The following is a 21,283-nucleotide window of genomic DNA, read 5'->3' as shown; positions in this document are numbered from 1 at the left end:
AAAATATCTCAAGACTGATTTACGTGTAGGCTTTTATTGCTAGATTCCAGTTGGGGGGGGGGGATGTATCCTCAACTCCAGACCTGGGAAGGAAAAGACATGAGGAGGAGGGGTGTTTATCCTCAACTCCAGACCTGGGAAGGAAAAGACATGAGGAGGAGGGGTGTGTATCCTCAACTCCAGATCTGTGAAGGAAAAGACTTGAAGGGGGGGGGGGTGTATCTTCAACTCCAGACCTGGGAAGGAAAACACATGAGGGGGGGGTGAAATCCGTAACTTTGAAGAATGTCACGTTATGGCATGGATCTAAATGACAGAGTTATGTATCACAATTAGCTCCTGGGGCAGGGCAAGGGAGTGGTGGACTACTTTTAAATTTCACATGAAACTTTTTCTCCTGTCACAATCACTTTAAGCTTTAAGTGTGTGGGTTTGAATCTCTGTGTCTTTGAAACGCGGACTTTTCGTGTAAACTAGATGAGCGTGGGTGGCAGAGCTAGCAATCGCTTAGTCCACTAGCTGGATTTTCTGGATTCGAATCGTGATTGAGTATTTTGTGAATATGATTACGCTATCACGAAGTGCTCTCAAATGCAGGTATTTCCCCGGTCTAGGGCTGACAGCCTGAAATGTAGACGTCAGAGAGCACCCCAAAGTGGAGCCACTTTTTATTCCTGACTCAAATCTACTGGCAAGTTGTAGAAAAGCAGCCTTTGAAATGTCGTCACGTGAAAAAATATTTGAAGAATTGTACGGGCACCGCACAGATTTTGAGTTTTCACCGTTTCGCTCTGGCATACATCACGTGATTGACTTCTGCAGATCGTTTCACTCTCGTGGCTATCATGAATATCCGAAACAGGATGGCAATGGATGGCAATGGATCTGGCAATGGATGGCAATGGATGGCAATGGATATGGCAATGGATATGGCAATGGATATGGCAATGGATGGTAATGGATGGTAATGGATGGCAATGGATGGCAATGGATGGCAATGGATGGTAATGGATGGCAATGGATGGCAATGGATGGTAATGGATGGTAATGGATGGTAATGGATGGCAATGGATGGCAATGGATGGTAATGGATGGCAATGGATGGCAATGGATGGTAATGGATATGGCAATGGATGGCAATGGATGGTAATGGATGGTAATGGATGGTAATGGATGGCAATGGATGGCAATGGATATTGAGCTCGACGATAACTATTAGAGAGAACAAAAAAAATGCAAACTAATACTGTTATGCCATATAACAAGGTCCTCAAGGATCGCAAAGACCTTTCTGCAGAGTAATGGTACCAGGGAAAAGAAGAAAAAAGCAGACAGAGAAAGCGATAGTAATTTAACATCAAAGAATGGACGGGCCTGTCATTGAAAAGAGATTCTTGTCAAGGCGAATGCAAGAATGGAGACACTCCACAGTTCATATGTGGTGCCCCAATGGTCTAAGAGACTAAAGGAGAAGTGGATGACACTGAAAAGGCCGAGAAAAACAAGATAGAAAGAAATGTGTATCACCAAGTGAAAGAAATGTGTATCACCAAGTGAAAGAAATGTGTATCACCAAGTGAAAGAAATGTGTATCACCAAGTGAAAGAAATGTGTATCACCAAGTGATTTGGACTTTTAACAGTCATTTGTTTTGCGTTTCGCGAATCGGAATTTCCCCACAGAAGGTCAACGTATCTTCTAGAATCTAGAATGATACTTACTGACTTACGAAAAGGGATCCATTCTTTTTTTTTAACCTTTTGAGTCAGCAGTCTTATGTGTCGTCATTAGTCACCGCTCCCCATGTTCCCCTCCCGAGTTGACAAACTCGACATGCAGTTCTAAGATGCCAGGTACTGAGTAATGTGAGAAGTCTTTGAGCCCTAAAGCCGTGTGTTACTTGCAGTAGAGAATGGCCTCTTCGTGTACTTCTAGAAAGCTCTATGTAATTGATCTTGTGATTTGGTTTTGTTTTTTTGAGTTTCCTTTAACCGGGATCAGCTCTTTAAATCCACGCCCATTCTTTTTTTTTTTTTTTACATTTTTACATACCTCAAAAGTAATTTTGTTGAATAAATAGAATATTAGAAATCAGACTGAATTAATATAAAGAGTTTTAGTTTGTTAATTATTTTCTTATTTTTCCTTGTTTTACCCACCCCTCCTACTGACGTGTATCACCGAATAGTAACTATTTCAGTCACATGACGCAAATAAGTTGATCTTTTGGTTTTTACTCTATTCAAAGATAAAACAGTTTCATGTACTGTCTCGCTAAACAAGATAGTTTTCTGCCGAACAAACGAAGGTCTGCATTGAATGGTACAGATTTAGATCTAGTAGCTTTGAATTCAATCTAGATTTACATTTTACGTGTAGATTTCTCATCTTGTAGAAATTGACTTGATCCAAATAGCATTGACTTCTTTGGAGACCTTGTAGGCCTAGAGATATTTTGATTGAACTATAATGTTTTAGAAGACATTTTTTTCATGTAGTTTTAAAAAAAAGACTTTTAGGGTTGGGTCTAAGTAAAGGTGAAAGTCCATGCCCCGTTAGGTGAGGATCTGATTTTGTTTCTCAGTTACATGATTTAGTTCGCATGATAACTTAGATGTCGGTGCGTGCGTGTTGGATGTCTGTCTCTATGCCTGTGGGTGTTGTATATCTGTCTCTCTTGCCCTATGTCTGTGCGTGTTGGATGTCTGTCTCTATGCCTGTGGGTGTTGTATATCTGTCTCTCTTGCCCTATGTCTGTGCGTGTTGGATGTCTGTCTCTATGCCTGTGGGTGTTGTATATCTGTCTCTCTATCTATGCCTGTGGGTGTTGTATATCTGTCTCTCTATCTATGCCTGTGGGTGTTGTATATCTGTCTCTTTCGCCCTATATCTGTGCGTGTTGGATAATCTGTCTGTTTATCTATGTCTGTGGGTGTTGAATAATCTGTCTCTCTACGTCTGTGGGTGCTGAATAATCTGTCTCAATATCTATAGCTGTGGGTGTTGAATAATCTCTCTATCTGTGGGTGTTAGATAATCTGTCTCTCTATCTATGTCTGTGGATGTTGGAGAGGAAAAGGTAAGCATACAAATGTATCTTTGCTTAAAGTGCGTCCTGTATATTCACTAATTATTGGGTGGGGGGGTTCTCGGGGGGAGGGGGGGTTAAGTCTTTGTTTAGAAGATCATGCAGCACTTTCATTATTCTTGCACGCAAGAATAATTGAATTAACCTTGTCTTAAGTAATCTTTTTGGAACATCTCCTGGGACGAAGCTGATCTAGAGATGTAGGAAACTTTACACTGAAAAGTTTGGAAATATGTGACATGGGGGGGAGGGGAAAGGGAGAAACGTTTTAGAAAAGGAAGGGGGGGGGCAAAATGACAGGACCTCAAAGACAAGATGACACACGGTACGCCACGTCATCTGGAGACTCATCTTTAGATCTCTGTGCTGGCGTCCACATTGGGACTACCTTTACCTGGGCGGAATACCTGCAAGTTACCTGTGCTTTATGGTAGCGGGGAATTCTCATTTAGCCTGGAGCTTATTTGAAACTTTGGTTGGAGACGACGTTACGGTGGCTGTGTGAGAAGGGGGGGGGGGAAGCAGTCACCAGTGAGAGATGGGGTAGACAGACATCAGTCGAGAACGTATGTTTGAGAGGGGGGGGAGGGGGGCTAATTAGGAGAAAAGGGCTACGTCAGTAAGCAGTGGAAAGATAGAGGCGTGTCGTATCCTGGCGACCAGCGAAAGTCAACCTTTGGTCCCAATAGTAGGTGAAAGAAGTGATCCTGTGTAAGTACATCGCCTGTGGTCAGTATGTTTGCCGAGTGTCTATGTGGCCTCTGTATCGATTAATTGACAGTACAGTAGAGGAATGTGAGTCATCCCAATGGGGTGCCCTCTTTTTTTATTTTAATCTTAGATGTATAATATTTACAAATCTTTATCTAAATGCCATCAACACATGTCTCGATCTCACCCTAACACCGGTGTGTTCGAACACACTCTTTCTAAAAGTCAGGCACACATACTTCTAGATGCCTTTGACACGGATAGTTCTCGTGTGGGCTACACATACTGCTTCTAGATGCCATCCTCAGTCCTTCTACTAGATGCCATCTTATCTCCAGCTTCTAAATGTCATCTATATGAATGCTTCTAGATGTCATCTATAAAGATGCCATCTGCATGGATGTTTCTCGTGTCATCTGACTCCTGCTTCTAGATGTCAACGCTACATCGTTACAATGTCACTTTTAAAATATATGCAAAAATCAATTTCTCAAAAGTGAAGTAACATTGATTAACTGATTCATGTCATCGGTCCACATGGCCCACAGGGTAACGCTTAGTCGTGTGTAAGACATATGTGTTCATACATTGCTTGGTGAATGCGTAACAAACATCCAATTAATCACACACACACACATGAATATATATCAGCAGCACCTCAATATAACTCTCTACATGCAAACATCATTTCCTATTGATAACAAGACTAAATTGCAAACTCCAAAACACATCCCATAGTCATCCAACATGTCAGCCTGGTCGCGTGGTCTGCGCCCTGGACTGTCGTTCGATAATCACGATGGTCCCGGGTTCCAACCCTGTCCAATGCCCCTGTCGTCTTATGGGAGGTTTGGGCTAGGATGTAATTATCTTCAAATCTAAAGGAGCATCTGAAACATGTAAAACAAAACAAACCTCTAGTGTAAGTTTCTCGCATAGCATACCTGTGCTGTTCTCATCTGTCTCTTCAAATTTGAGGTACTCCCTCTCTCTCTCTCTCTCTCCCTCTCATTATGGCACATGCATTCTATGTCGTGTAAATCAAGATTTTTGCCGTGGCCCAGCCTACTTGCTGATTTTGTTCACCCCCCCCCCTCCATTCCCAGAACTGTTTTGATGAGACTTAATTAGTTCCAGGCTTATCAAAACATTGGCAGGTTTTGGGGGGGGGGGGGACACTGAGCACTAGACAATTTGAGATTAGTGGACAGTTAGAAGATTTTGTTTGTTTAAAGTGACACAATCATACATTGTTAATTACAGAAAATTGGATATTTTAGAAGAAAAAAAAAGGGGGGGGGATGTCCTTAACTAAGTTCCTTCTTTAGGTATTGGACTCATGCTCTTTTGTAAGACACATCTTGGTTGTATTCAATCTTCTATTCCTACAACAGTGTACTAGATCTATGTATGGTATGTGTTATACGTTAGGGGAAACAATGTATTATGTATGTACCTTGTAAGCTTGGCGTTTTATGTGTTATTGTATGTGTTTCCTAGTTGTATATGATCGTCCGTCTGTTTTGTTTCCTACACACATATTCGTTTAGATTTCACGTCAATTTGATTGAAGATATTCTTGTGAACTCCCTTGACAGTCCCAGCTGGTTTGAACCTGTGGATCCAAAGGATGACCCTGAACTTATGCTCTTGAAACAAACATTTGTTTATGCCAAGAGATTAGATGAAGATGTACAAACAAAAACAACCTTGAACATTGAGATCGATTGAAAACATTGAAAACCAACATCTCGCCAGGATATGGTTGAATGAGTTCCATTGATTCTGTTGTACAAGTGTAGACATTGCATCCGCTCTTGAACAAGAACGAACAAATCATGACCAGTGGTTCCCAACCTCTGGCTTGCCACCCTGCCCTGTCAAATAACGACAAGCACCACATCTAGTCATAAAGGGGAATCTCTGTTACATAAACAATGGTTGCCTGATTTATTCAAGGAACCACTGTTTTATAGTTTTAAACCCATCCTGAAATATTTTTTTTTACTCCAGGGTTATTTTATCTTGTTTGTTTGTGTCAACCCTGAGATGTATTTATTCTATTATTTATTATGGCCATTTCGTTTTTTTGTTAGAATATTCCCCGTCCTTTAGGTGCTGCAGCAATTCATGCCTTGATTTTATTTATTTTGTTAGTACTTCCTAACGTTATTGTTTCAAAGCTAGAATCTCTCCTAACAACGAGTCAGAACTCGATCAATTCTACAACAATAATGGGACTACAATATTGAAAGACCAGCGCCTGGCTGCTATAAATAACACTACAATTAGAAGTACAGTACGTCAATAACTGGCTGCTGGCGTGGCCGGGACCAGCTCTCTGCAACAGATGTGGAATTTTCGGATGCCAACAAAATTAAGCCAGATCGTCCCCCAGATCGATACGCCAGCAGCGCTCTGGCTAACTGAGCATGCAACAGATGTCCCGGAGACTATGGCTGGATGGGGGTTGGTGAGGGGGTGGTTGAAAACAGGCCATACACAGCGGTGAACGGAATCGGCAGACTGTTGCCAGCCTTGTTCTGATCGATAGCGGAATTAAAATATGGCCGCGATAATGTCTGCTCCAGCCCACATAGTGCCAGTCTACTTAATGTAGTTTTTTTTACTGTTAAAAAGCTGTCGCAGTCTTTGTTCTTAATGCCAAGTTTTGCAGGCTAGTTTCAGACAGCCATTGGATGCACGAAGTCGACATCTGATTGGCTGGAGCAGTTCATCAAATCAGAGATCAAGGCTACCTCAGTCGTCAGCAAACGTGGCTTGGACAGTTCATCGATTGCGCAGCAACGTTTCTCCCGCAATGGCTTCGAGATTCTTTCTTCTTTATCAATAGACCTGAAGGATTTTCAATAACTGAAACGAAATTTAAAAACAAGTTGTGCTGTTTGGCTTATTTGCTTTTCTTGTTATAAATCAGATTGTTTATTTGGTTTGTTTTTCCTCTTTGACCTTTTATGAGGGCTAAACTGACTATTGAATTACAGTGTATGTTTTCTATATGATCAGTATGCATTGGCCCCCCTCCAACAGTTTCATATGAAGTTCTTTCCTAAGCTCTATCATAGCACTTGGTAGTTCCATTGGAGGGGACACTATTAGCCACATTCAAAGTGCTTGTTGTGTTCTTGTTGTTTTATATATATAAAGAGGCTACGCCAGTAAGCAATGTAAATATAACAATATAATACCTAGCACAATATGATACAAGACAGAATTATATAGAGAATAGAAATAAAAAAAAAAAGGACCTGTCTATGAAGAGATATATCAGAACTCTATTTGTATACTGGAAACACATCTACTTCCTTGCCATTGTCTACATGTGCATTGCTTACACTACTCTTCCTGACCGATCTGATTGTTACACTACAATAGCGCCCTCTGTTGTCCTAGTTTGGTTCCTGATTGCCAGTGAAAGTAACACAATAAATCCCAGAAATAGTTTGGTGTCACATTGGTAAATGGTCGTATCATGTCGTGTCATGTGACAACTAAATGCACAAAGGGAAAACAAAATGCACAAGCTGTGGGATTTCTCTCATAGGCGCACCGCCCTTGGGTCTGGAAGTAGAGATCTAAGTTAAAATTTTGCATCAGTGCGTGTTTACAACTTATGATACGCTCTTGAAGCTGCCTACAACCTGTGTAATACATAATCGAGTGTGTTATTGCTATATGTGTAATACACAACAACACAGTGTGTTAATGCTATATGTGTAATACGAAATATAGAGTGTTGTAGCGGGGTGGGGCGTGGAACGCTACACTTGAGGAACAAAACCATTTCGAGACGCTAGAAAAAGGGCAAATTTAATGTTTCATGGGATTTACGATAACGGTTGTCAGCCAAATGGGCCGGAGGGGGTTAAATGTCACCACTGACCAACTGGAGTCTTGGACTTCTTGGTAATGTCACCACTGACCAACTGGAGTCTTGGACTTCTTGGTAATGTCACCACTGACCAACTGGAGTCTTGGACTTCTTGGTAATGTCACCACTGACCAACTGGAGTCTTGGACTTCTTGGTAATGTCACCACTGACCAACTGGAGTCTTGGACTTCTTGGTAATGTCACCACTGACCAACTGGAGTCTTGGACTTCTTGGTAATGTCACCACTGACCAACTGGAGTCTTGGACTTCTTGGTAATGTCACCACTGACCAACTGGAGTCTTGGACTTCTTGGTAATGTCACCACTGACCAACTGGAGTCTTGGACTTCTTGGTAATGTCACCACTGACCAACTGGAGTCTTGGACTTCTTGGTAATGTCACCACTGACCAACTGGAGTCTTGGACTTCTTGGTAATGTCACCACTGACCAACTGGAGTCTTGGACTTCTTGGTAGTGGCTCAGGTAGTGTCATACTTCTCTCTTCGGTTTGGGGCCCGATGGGGATCAAGAATGTTGGTGGCGATTAGATAACGTCTTGAGGACCAAGAAGAACTTAACTCTCAATCACTGCTCATTACCTTTCATTCACACTATACTTGATGTAAGCTCACAAAGTTGTAAGCAATAGACATAGCTAGAAAGTGTTTGCTGCCATGGCAAAGATATATTTGAAGTACATAGAAAGTTTTTGTTTGTTTGTGACTCTTCTCTGTGTGTAAGATTGTTTGTATGCTCGATGTTACAGACTGAAAAGACCAAACCAGTGTTAGGTTTGTGATCCAACATTGTTGTGTTCGTCACCTTCAGTAGCGCTGATATTAATTTCACTTCCCTTACTAACTAATAGTTTCACAAGATTCTGTAATATTATTATACGGTCCTGTAATGTATTGTTATAAGGTCCTGTGATGTAGTAATATAAGGTCATGTATTGTATTATTATAAGGTCCTGTATTGCAATATTATAAAGTCCTGTAATGTTGTATTATAAGGTCCTGTAATGCAGTATTATAAGGCCCTGTATTGTAGTATTATAAGGTCCTGTAATGCAGTATTATAAGGTATTGTATTGTTTTGGGTTAGGAACAAGAACCTCCACAAGTTTACCTTTGTGTTAGCATCTTATACCTGAGGTGGACTAAATTATTTCCATTTGACTCAATATCCCCAAGCAATACGATACTCCTTTAGGAATCGCTATAGTAGATATATAAATAGGACAAAAAAAACAAAAAAACAATCCAGAAGAATACTGTGTGTGTGTGTGTGTGTGTTCATGTTTTGTTTTTAGCTCTCGAACTGGCACTTAAAAGTGTTGGTCTTGCATTACGAGTTTGTCTTTTTTTTTATATGGAAAAAAAAGGGGGGGGGATAAATTATGTCTCCAAGCAACAACATTTGGAGCACCAAGTCTCTTTAACACTAAATTGTTTGCTATCAAGTACACACACCTGTAATATTTGGTTTCGATCCTAGAACAGTGTGTATACCGACCAAACGCCCGCCTCTCTACCACCTGCCAATCGGAGTCGCCCACCACCCTCACGTCTCCCCTTGAGCTCGACCCTGCCACCACGAAGAGCGCTGCTACTCCCGCCCCCTTTTCATAGCTCTCTTTTCTGGCCTAGGGTCCCCCGCTGACGCTGAACGACTGGATCTTTCGACTCACTCTTCACTTCACTCACACTCGGCAGGAGGGGGCGGGAGGGTTGCCCAGCAGGCGGCACAGAAACCAGCTCGCGTTCTACTGGTGGAAGAAGACGGAAAACTCCGCGGACGAGTTGCGTTCTCCTTGCCAGACCCAGTTGTCGTTCCTGTTCTATCCAACCGTTCTAGCCTCATCCAAAATAGTGTGTCTGAGTGGGTCTGTGGAACAAACCATTCAAACCCAGAGCCGTGTTTCCGTGTTCAACTCTATTGTTCCTTTCATACCTGCCCCTTCCACTTGTTTTGTTCTCTCCCTTTCTGTCACCTAAAAGGACACTACACTATGAGTTGAGTTCTAGTCTGGGACCAGCGGACACACCACGGAAAGCATGCAGAGACAGTGGCGTATCTCCTTAGCGTGGACTTTGGCGCAGCCCGGTCGTGATATCGAGTCATCAGAGTTTCAGCGTGTCCACGCTTCAGATTGGCAGGAGTACCGGTACTAAGGGGGGATGTGTCTAGCACTTTGACAACGTCAAGCCACAACGTCTTTCTGACAGTCAATTCTGAGGGTTATTTCGTGTCCTGCACAGACTTCACTGGAAATGGTAAGTTGATGTGTTGTTTTCTCTTTCATTGTTCGCTTGAACGTGTTCACGGCTGTTAGTTCTTGATCTATGCCTCTCTATCATTACAGGCGAACTAAAGAGTGTGTATAGGTGATACTCTTTTTAACGGTAATTAAATCGCGCAACAGGTGTGTATGTGTGTGATTCTGTCTTCTCAGTTCAGTTCCAGGTCCAAACAATGTAAAGTTAGTTGTTAGTATACCCCCCCCCCTTTTTTTTCCTCCTGTTTTCCATTTAGCATATAGATCAAGAGTATAGACCTACATTTCTATACTGCCAATGGAACTCGTTTAAATCTCATCTGTGGTAGAACAAAATCCTCTTTACGTTTACATGGTACACTAACACTACGGCAACCTGTTTCTAGAGGACAAATAGATTTAGGTCTGTTTACTTCAATAGTTCACTTCAATAGTTCCCATTTGATCGTACTACTTAGGTCTATTGTAGATGAGCAGTTCCTTTCTAGCCTCTTCCACTCCGGACTGTGACGTCCACTCCAAGTTAGGACTGTGACGTCCACTCCAGGTTAGGACTGTGACGTCCACTCCAGGCTAGGACTGTGACGTCTTCTCCAGGCTAGGACTATGACGTCCGCTCCAGGTTAAGACTGACGTCCACTCCAGGCTAGGACTATGACGTCCACTCCAGGCTAGGACTATGACGTCCGCTCCAGGCTAGGACTGTGACGTCCACTCCAGGTTAGGACTGTGACGTCCACTCCAGGCTAGGACTGTGACGTCCACTCCAGGCTAGGACTGTGACGTTCTTTCTCGACTTTAATGGCTCAGTAAAAAAAAAAAGACTACTGGTACATCACGAACCACGAACTGAAAGTTATTAGATCGAATTTCATGTGAGTTACCAATGTCTACTCAACCCAGTTCGAATGATACTTGATGACAAATTGTAAGGCGGTAGATCACAAGCAGGAAAATTAATGTCCTAGCTAACCATAGACCACGAGTCTTGTTAATTCTGTTTCCTTTGGACATCTAGAAAAAAACCCACCTTACTTAATCTTACTTATAACGTACGCCATTCATCTGTCTGTCTGTCCATAATATATGTTTAAACGAAACAATTTAATTCATGTTTTGAATTATCTTTCTTGTTCTTATTTCTTTTTTATCTTTTTTCTTGATGTCTTGTCCATCTTATTTCTTGATGTCTTGTCCATCATATTTCTTGATGTCTTGTCCATCTTATTTATTGATGTCTTGTCCATCTTATTTCTTGATGTCTTGTCCATCATATTTCTTGATGTCTTGTCCATCTTATTTCTTGATGTCTTGTCCATCTTATTTCTTGATGTCTTGTCCATCTTATTTCTTGATGTCTTGTCCATCTTATTTCTTGATGTCTTGTCCATCTTTTTATTGATGTCTTGTCCATCTTATTTCTTGATGTCTTGTCCATCTTATTTCTTGATGTCTTGTCCATCTTATTTCTTGATGTCTTGTCCATCTTATTTCTTGATGTCTTGTCCATCTTATTTCTTGATGTCTTGTCCATCTTATTTCTTGATGTCTTGTCCATCTTATTTCTTGATGTCTTGTCCATCTTATTTCTTGATGTCTTGTCCATCTTATTTCTTGATGTCTTGTCCATCTTATTTCTTGATGTCTTGTCCATCTTATTTCTTGATGTCTTGTCCATCTTATTTCTTGATGTCTTGTCCATCTTATTTCTTGATGTCTTGTCCATCTTATTTCTTGATGTCTTGTCCATCTTATTTCTTGATGTCTTTTCAGAAATATACTGAACTAGGTTTTGATGACCATGTTCTAGTTTGATCAACCCCATGATGCTTTGCACGAGGCATTAAACACACACACACACACACTCAGGATAAAACAGTTTCGTGTTCAGCTTCAATTCCATCCATTGTTGTGTTCTAGCAGTCACCACTCAGGCCTGAGCTGTTTGTTAGTCACGGGATGAAGATGTTGTTGAAGTGGCACCCCCACCCCCTCCTTTTCCTTTCCAACATCCTGGTGACAATTTTAACCAACCGCTTTTCTACCTCATCCAATTTGTGCCACAGTCTTTGACATCCTTCAATATTGAGACTACGACATCACGACATCAAATACTGACCCCAGTCATTACCAACAATAAGTAAAGAGCTTTGTCTTCTGAAATGTTCATGTAATTGTAAAGTATTTTAGGCTTGTCTCAGTGAAGAGCAAAGAATGTGGCTAAAATAGAGAGAGGGAAAAAAGGCACAGTTGGCAGCCCATGTCAACATTCCACTGCCACTGTGCGTTCCTTTGTTCTTCAATCTGCAGATAGCGCATGTGATTAATTTGTTTAATTATAGCTTCGTTCAGATTTTCATCATCATTTGATCAATGTATTCAGTCTAAGTGGTGGAGAGAGAAAGGGCCTAGGGGGAGGGGGTGTCTGAGTAGTCACCATAGAGTTGGTGATGTCATGTGAAATAACTCTTACCAGCCACGCGACTTTCAATACTCTTTACCTCCCACTACATGCGAATGATTTGTGCATTTATGTAAATATTTCTAATCTAAACATTTACTGTAAACATCTTTATTTAAAGCCTAGTGGTGTAAACAAGACTTGCACTCACACGTGGAAACCCCCCCCCCCATTCTCTCTCTCTTTATACCTCATATGTTACACTGCAGTCCTTCAACAAGAAAACACACCTTGACCTTTCGCAGCGGCGCCCTTAGAGAGATGGCCCCGTAGGTCTTGGACATTCGATTAGAATAAGCTTTCTTCTACACTAGTGCATTGTCCCATTGTGCTCATATTAAGAAGAGTCTCGGGATTTGTATTTAAATCATTTACCATTTATTTTTGGTACATTGTTCATTAATGTTTAGTATTTTATCAAATGTTATGGTTGCTATATTACTTTGTCTTCTTCTTTGTAGACTCTAAGCTACTGATTAGACACACAAAAAAAGATGTAATTAAAACTATAGTTGAAATTGACTTAAAACAGTAGCTCCGACTGACTATTACTTCTGGAGGTCTGTTTATGTCTCAAGTAGTAGTGCCTATTTTTGTTTTATTGCCTAATATGAAAAGCTCAAAAATAGGTCAAGAAAACGCATAAAATTGAGTGTCTAGTAAATGGTAAAAAATAACAACAATAATAAACAACGAAGTGTCAAACCAGATGTCTTGAAGTTTCGTGACAACAGCAAAACTGGCCTTTCGTTCCAGATTCATTTGGATTGGGGGGGGGGGGTCAAATTGTTTTTTCTTTGTGAAAAGCAGTGGCACTCAAACGTACGCATTAAACATACATACGTTTAGCGTCTACAGGTAACGTGTATATTTTGGTCATTGCACAACAATTGCCGTCTTGGCGAGTTCTCAAGTTGAACGAACTTAACTTGTTCATGTATGAGTTTGGTCTTAGGAAACACCGCGATATCTCTTTATCGGTAGACTTTAGACTTGGGCCCTTGGGGCACTTTTTTTTTTGTTGTGAGAATGGTGGAGATAGATAATAATGCGCTGGGCTCGACACATTGATGACACTGCTTCGCCTGAAGATTTGAAAAGGCGGGGGGAGGTGGGAATCTTATCTAGCCCGGTGCTAGTCGAGGTGACCTATGTCCGGCGCACTGAGGGGAAAACAAATCTCCTTAGAAAAGTTGGTAGCTCCCTCGGATTATCTTGCCTTGTGTTTGCCTTGTCCCACGCTTCTGTCTTAGCACCAGTTGCGTATCACCGACACGGGTCAATGGTCCCAAGCTGGCCCGAGGACATGAAAACCTGGGCATTGATAGCTGAGGTAAGAACTACGACTGTGTTTGTGTGTCTGTGTGTGTGTGTGTTTCAGTGAGAATCGCTTCTGCTTAAGCATTGGCAAGCTGGACAATGTGACGTAGACGACCGTCACCCCCACCTCCCCGTGACCTGCCTTCCTATTCAAGACAAGCAGTACATTGTACCCCAAACAGCTCAATAGGTGATTAGGCCTTCCCAGACATTAGTCTTTCAAAACAGGAATCGCTTCTGACTTGGCTATTCTACCAAAACTCTTGTGTTTTCTTCTCTTGACTGACTGCCATCCGTATGGAGCAAACACTCTAGGGTAATTAAAACTCTTTTATTTGTATTTGTCATCACGAAATCTATACATTTTGTTAGCAGCGTATAACTAACGCTTATTTGTGGCAACCATTTCAAGACTTCCGTTTCATGACTGATCCTTACTTTCATTGTGGTCTTAAAATTGTTTGTGAACTCAATTGAAATGCGTAGCTACCTTAAAGACCAGGACCTGAACTTAAACTCAAGTCTCTGTTTATGGCAGTACATTTTAGGAGTTGTTTGATTTGGACATTACCAGCACTATCTTGTATAAACGACTGTAAAACCAAAGAATTATTACATACCTTCGTTGGCTATTAAAATATACAGTTTTCTAACATCAGAATGGCGACTGAATATCTATAGTATTGTATATGCTGATTAAAGGTAATGCCACTCTATAACTATGCATGTAACTTTACTCATTACACGATTAAGAGCCGTTATTTCTGGCTTCAATCGAAGAATATGTAAATTTTACAAAGCATTTTTAATATATCGAGTTTTAAAAGATTAAGGGTTCAAGGAACTAAACCGAACGAAACTCTCTCGTACTTCAGCAGATTTGACTTGATAGTGTGAAACTGAAACGTGGCCTGCTCTGACTGAGATGGAGTCCTTCTATAGGGGTTGCCAAATGCGCTCCCCTTAGTTGTGTGTGTTGTTGATACCCACCCTTGACTCATACAAGACTAAAGCACATGACACAAATATTAGACTGTGCTGTGTCACTGACACTCACAAGTCTTGAAAGTGTTTGAATCTTGTAACAAAAAGTCTTGTTGTAGTTGGATGCTTAGCAGTCTTCCTATGGTGTGTGTGTGTGTGTTTGGAAAAGTGGGGGGGGGGGGAGATACTGCGAAGCTTCCTGTGGTTCAAGAGCAGTTACAGTATTGTACTTAACAACGTGAGCTAAGTACATACTCTCCATCTCTCTTTCCTCTCCTGAGTTCTTAAATACCCCATAACCAGACTTTGTTCTACCAGCCCCCCCCCCCCCCTGCTCCGCCTAACTCCATCCTTTCAGAGACAGTCTTCCCTTGCCCACTTAACGAACAGTGCCTCAGGGTCACGTGTGGAACATATGACTACTGGTCATACAACTTCCAAACCTTCTCTCTCAGCTAAAAACAACTTTCACGACATAACCGTTCTATGATTCACTGTGACTTGTCCTTTTCAACATGATGTCTTGGGTCTTGCCGAAACCCTGATCCGGCTAACTATTTCTGTGGAAATTTATCTGCTTCTTTGCTTAACATTTTTTACCCCCCCCCCCCTTTTTTTTTTTAAATTGTTTCTCCCCTGCTCTACCAATGTACACACAAACACACCGTCTTTCTCTGCTTGACTCCTCACAATACCTACCTAGAGTAGTATGAGACAATAAGGAAACTGAAAGGCTTTCGCTCGAGAAGACCTAAGCGATCGTGACCAAGTCCAACTCTGTCAAGCTTTACCTCCCTTGATTTTCTTGCGCTCTTTTGCTTCGAGCCTTTTGTTAAAAAAAATAATCTTGTGTTTTAGTTAGCTCGCCCTAGAGATGACCATTTATCTGGCTCACCATGAGGAAATATGTTGATCTCTCTTTAAGACTTGGTCATTGTCCTAGATGCATTATGAGCTGAAAACATTTGGAAAGAAAATGTTAATCGCTTCATCAACGGGAATTTAGAACTAGTTGTGGGATGGACATTCCTCACCAGCTTCTTTCCCCCCCCCCTCTCTCTCTCCATCGTCATCTCTACGTCTCTTTCGCTGTCTCTCTTCCCATCTGTCTCTCTCATTCTAAATCGCTGTCTCTCCTCTCTTTTCATTCCCCCCCCCCCCCGTTTCTGTCTCTCTATTTCTCCCTGTCTCTCTCTCTTTTCATTTCTCTGTCTCTCTTTCGGTCTCTGTCTTCCTCTACTCTCTATCCGCCTATCTGTGTTTCTCTCTCTCTGCCTCTCTCTCTCCGTCTCTCTCTCTCTCTCTTCATCTCTCTCACTCTCTCTCTCTCTCTCTCCATCAAGGAATGTTTTTTTTTTTTGTGGTGGCTCTAGTATTTTGTAAAAAAAAAAAAAGGGAGGGGGGGGGGCGGGGTAGGCGACACCAAATGTTTGTGAGCCCTAGATCGAATGTTCTTGTGTTTGTTCTAGTCCAGTGATTTCCCAATCTGTGAATCATACCGTTATCATTATTATTTGTTTTAAAATTGCAATTGATCTGCGATGTTCCTTTAAGTTATTTGTTAGCAGACTTGGAAAACAAAATAAAAAACCTTGTTTGAGGTCTCCACACTTTAGACTGATTGACTATTTAAGTAAAACACCATGGTGACTGTCCCTGCTACACATAGAAGTGTATAGGCTATAAAAACATAAGTATTGGATGATACATTTTGATTTTAACTCATCTAATTGTTGACACAGGCATCGTCTAGCTATAAGTACAACAAACATGTTTCCTCTAGGCTTTAAACTCGCGACGTTGAGAAAGCAATGCTAGCTCACCACTAAGTCTTTTAAAAATATTTTGTCCACGAGTCTAGTTATTTATAAACCTTGTACATCTAAGACCTATTTATAAAAGACGAGACCTAGCTATTTAAAGACCTTCTACTTCTGATACCTAGATATTTAAAGATATTGTACTTCTGAGACCTTGTACTTCTGAGACCTAGCTATTTAAAGACCTTCTACTTCTGATAGCTAGATATTTAAAGATATTGTACTTCTGAGACCTTGTACTTCTGAGACCTAGCTATTTAAAGACCTTCTACTTCTGATACCTAGATATTTAAAGATATTGTACTTCTGAGACCTTGTACTTCTGAGACCTAGCTATTTAAAGACCTTCTACTTCTGATAGCTAGATATTTAAAGATATTGTACTTCTGAGACCTTGTACTTCTGAGACCTAGCTATTTAAAGACCTTCTACTTCTGATAGCTAGATATTTAAAGATATTGTACTTCTGAGACCTTGTACTTCTGAGACCTAGCTATTTAAAGACCTTCTACTTCTGATAGCTAGATATTTAAAGATATTGTACTTCTGAGACCTTGTACTTCTGAGACCTAGCTATTTAAAGACCTTGTACTTCTGCTGTCTTGTTCTTTTATTAAAGATACAAGACTGCACAGCGTCTTTATACTTTGCTTCTCTTGATGTTAAGTACTGTGTTACTCCTAATTGATGTCTGATGTTAAGTACTGTGTTACTCCTAATTGATGTCTGATGTTAAGTACTGTGTTACTCCTAATTGATGTCTGATGTTAAGTACTGTGTTACTCCTAATTGATGTCTGATGTTAAGTACTGTGTTACTCCTAATTGATGTCTGATGTTAAGTACTGTGTTACTCCTAATTGATGTCTGATGTTAAGTACTGTGTTACTCCTAATTGATGTCTGATGTTAAGTACTGTGTTACTCCTAATTGATGTCTGATGTTAAGTACTGTGTTACTCCTAATTGATGTCTGATGTTAAGTACTGTGTTACTCCTAATTGATGTCTGATGTTAAGTACTGTGTTACTCCTAATTGATGTCTGATGTTAAGTACTGTGTTACTCCTAATTGATGTCTGATGTTAAGTACTGTGTTACTCCTAATTGATGTCTGATGTTAAGTACTGTGTTACTCCTAATTGATGTCTGATGTTAAGTACTGTGTTACTCCTAATTGATGTCTGATGTTAAGTACTGTGTTACTCCTAATTGATGTCTGATGTTAAGTACTGTGTTACTCCTAATTGATGTCTGATGTTAAGTACTGTGTTACTCCTAATTGATGTCTGATGTTAAGTACTGTGTTACTCCTAATTGATGTCTGATGTTAAGTACTGTGTTACTCCTAATTGATGTCTGATGTTAAGTACTGTGTTACTCCTAATTGATGTCTGATGTTAAGTACTGTGTTACTCCTAATTGATGTCTGATGTTAAGTACTGTGTTACTCCTAATTGATGTCTGATGTTAAGTACTGTGTTACTCCTAATTGATGTCTGATGTTAAGTACTGTGTTACTCCTAATTGATGTCTGATGTTAAGTACTGTGTTACTCCTAATTGATGTCTGATGTTAAGTACTGTGTTACTCCTAATTGATGTCTGATGTTAAGTACTGTGTTACTCCTAATTGATGTCTGATGTTAAGTACTGTGTTACTCCTAATTGATGTCTGATGTTAAGTACTGTGTTACTCCTAATTGATGTCTGATGTTAAGTACTGTGTTACTCCTAATTGATGTCTGATGTTAAGTACTGTGTTACTCCTAATTGATGTCTGATGTTAAGTACTGTGTTACTCCTAATTGATGTCTGATGTCTATCACTAGCTGTAGTCTGGTCTGCTCCAGGCCTCTCTCCCTCATAGATCTTTCGTCATCGGATCGAGTCTCCTTCCATCAACCTTTCCCGCGTACTCTCCAGCTGTTGTAGATCTATCCCATCGATCTAACTCGGAGTGGCCTTAAGACTTTTGGTGGTACATTACTTTCATATCACTTTGATGTGGTATCACAAGGTTTATTAACTACGGTTTTCAGACCACAGATACAGATCTATCTATCTATCTATCTATCTATCTATCTATCTATCTATCTATCTATCTATCTATCTATCTATCTATCTATCTATCTATTTATCTATCTATCTATCTATCTGTCTGTCTGTCTGTCTGTCTGTCTATCTATCTATCTATCTATCTATCTATCTATCTATCTATCTATCTATCTATCTATCTATCTATCTATCTATCTATCTATCTATCTGTCTATCTATCTATCTATCTATCTATCTATCTATCTATCTATCTATCTATCTATCTGTCTATCTATCTATCTATCTATGTCAACATTCATTGAATCAATAGGCCTACTTACCTTTTTATTTGTCTTATCAACCTTATGTTAGTCTGCTTTTGTTAAGTCTGATCCTTTTGAGAAGTTGTAAATCTGATACTTCTAGACTAACTGTTAGATCTAGTAAGTAACTTTAGTTCTGGTCAGTAGTACTAATGTCTAAACAGTTCACTGTAGATGTGCACGTCTTGATGTAGACTCACGTCATTCGTTTCCAGTTTCAAGAAACATTTTATTGTCTTCAGACTCTTGTCTTCGTTTTGATCTATTTATTACTTGTAGGTTTAACTCATTACTTGTAGGTTTAACTCATTGAAGGTTTAACTCATTATTTGTAGGTTCAACTCATTACTTGTAGGTTTAACTCATTACTTGTAGCTTTAACTCATTACTTGTAGCTTTAATTCATATACAAGATACAATCATCCCCCCCCCCATTCCGTAGAATTGTCCCTTCCTCCACTGTATTATCTGCAGCACTATTTCCTTAATCACTTTTTTTTTGTTGTTCAACTCTCTTTTGTGCCTCCCCTTCACTTAATGGCCCTCTTATCGTGAAGTCATCTTTTATTTTTTTATTTTAATATGGCCTCTGGCACAACATTCTGGTCTGGGAAGTCTACACACACATATGTAGATCTACATATTCAACGGAAACCTAGGCTATACATTAATAGATGTCCTCTGGCTGACAGCAGACACTGAAATCCTGCATCTCCGAACTTAATTACATACCTCTCGTTGGGTTCACCCTCCTCCCCCCCCCCTACATCCCCACCCACTCGTATTCCTAGCATTGTACCTACTCCCAAGCTAGTTATACCTTCATATGTAAATTATTTTATTGCTAAGAAAATAGTGTGTGATCGAAATGGAAATATTGAACTTCAAACTCACCCCCTCCCTGCAATATAACTCATGTCAGTACCCCCTCCTTTTTTATGTGTGTGTGTGTCTATGTCCTGTCATCTTTGTCCTAGCCTGTCTAAAAACTTTCTTGACCTTTTCTGCTTCTTCTCCTTGAGTATTCAGAAGACATTTAAAAAAACAAACCTCGGCGCTTCAGTGCCGTAGGCAAAACTGATCTTAAACTATCTCCGTCTCCCCCCCCCCCTTTCCGTAACCCTCCCCTTCTAATTTCCTTTCCTCCCATCCACCTTTCTCTTCCCTCTAGCTCTGTGCTACCTTGCCCCGTGAGATCTTAAAACTTGACTGGTAGCTTGACGCAGTTAGCTCCCGTGCCACTTGGCTGCAATGACACTTAAGACAAAGTCCAAGATAGTCTTTGGTTGCCGTCTTGTGTGTGTGTCTGTGTGTGTGTGTGTGTGTGTGTTTGGGTTAATTTAGTGTTCAGCCTACTCTGCCTAGTTGAATAGCGATGAAATCTGCATCATCTATGAAGCTTTCTCAACTGATCTGTGGGCAGGAAGGGAATCTTTCATGATGACAATAATATTCATTGTAATAAGTGTGCAAGTATTTTTGCCTAGTCTCGACTCTTAGAAACACCCAAAGTTCAGCGCGAGTACCAATGTGAACGAAAAAGATTTTCCTAAATATTTTACCCCCCTCCCCTCTTCTCTTATCAACTTTTAGGTCTTTTTAGTTTTAGTGTATATATTGACAAAACGTATAGACCTACATGACTTTTGGAGCTTTTTTTTTTTTTTTTTTTTTTACAAATATTTGATTTATGCTCTTTATGCAAAATTTTTTTTGTTTTTTTTTTTTTGCCTTTGTTATTATGAGTCGTCTACCTAGGTCTAGTGCTAAATAGAATTCTGGGTTTGGTTTGGTGTATGTCTCTTCTGAAGAGCGTCATTTCCTGTCTCGTGACGTTCCAACCTTTGTGAACTGTCTACAGCTAGCCAATGAAAACCCCCAAAATGAAAATCATATTAAGATTTTGTATTGACTCTGTCTGTCTGTCTGTCAGCATTCTTTTACACGTTTTTTTTTCTCCCACTGCCCATTCTCGGATCAAGTTGAAACTTTGCACAATTATACATTGTTGATGACAACAAATGAATCTATCAAAAAAATAAAAAGCTATTATTTAATTAAGAATTGAAATTTAATTAATTTTGTTCTGCATTGAAAATAAAACATGCAGTATTGAGAGATATGCTTGTGAAGCTATTTCCTCTTTAAAACCTTTTTTTTTTAACTATTTTATTAAATAGTTATTTTGTCAAAGATTTTTATAGTTTTCTTTTCAACCCGCCCCCCCCCCCCCCAAAAAAAAAGAAAAAAAAGTAAGTGGAGAAAAAGGAGAGAGGGACCTTAGAAAATAGTGTGGATAGAGAGAGTGGTGTGGATAGAGAAAGTGGTGTGGATAGAGAGAGTGGTGTGGATAGAGAGAGTGGTGTGGA

The 21,283-nt window shown here is 40.2% G+C and overlaps 1 protein-coding gene across 5 annotated transcripts in view; it reads left to right on the top strand.

Moving 5' to 3' along the window:
• LOC106069881 (zinc finger protein Xfin-like) overlaps positions 1-21,283 on the top strand; it is a 78,565-nt gene that overhangs the window by 35,419 nt on the left and 21,863 nt on the right. The window contains exon 1 of one of the 5 annotated variants that reach the window (XM_013229651.2): positions 9,077-9,971. The exons of the other annotated variants lie outside the window; for them this stretch is intronic. The gene's annotated coding sequence lies outside the window, so the exon portion shown is untranslated. Of the gene's footprint in view, positions 1-9,076; positions 9,972-21,283 lie in introns of those variants that run through there. 5 annotated transcript variants of the gene reach the window in all.

Source organism: Biomphalaria glabrata, chromosome 7, assembly GCF_947242115.1.
Source record: "Biomphalaria glabrata chromosome 7, xgBioGlab47.1, whole genome shotgun sequence".
NCBI lineage: Eukaryota > Metazoa > Mollusca > Gastropoda > Planorbidae > Biomphalaria > Biomphalaria glabrata.
The sequence above is the reverse complement of the archived record's forward strand: the minus strand, read 5'-3'. Positions and strand labels throughout refer to the sequence as shown.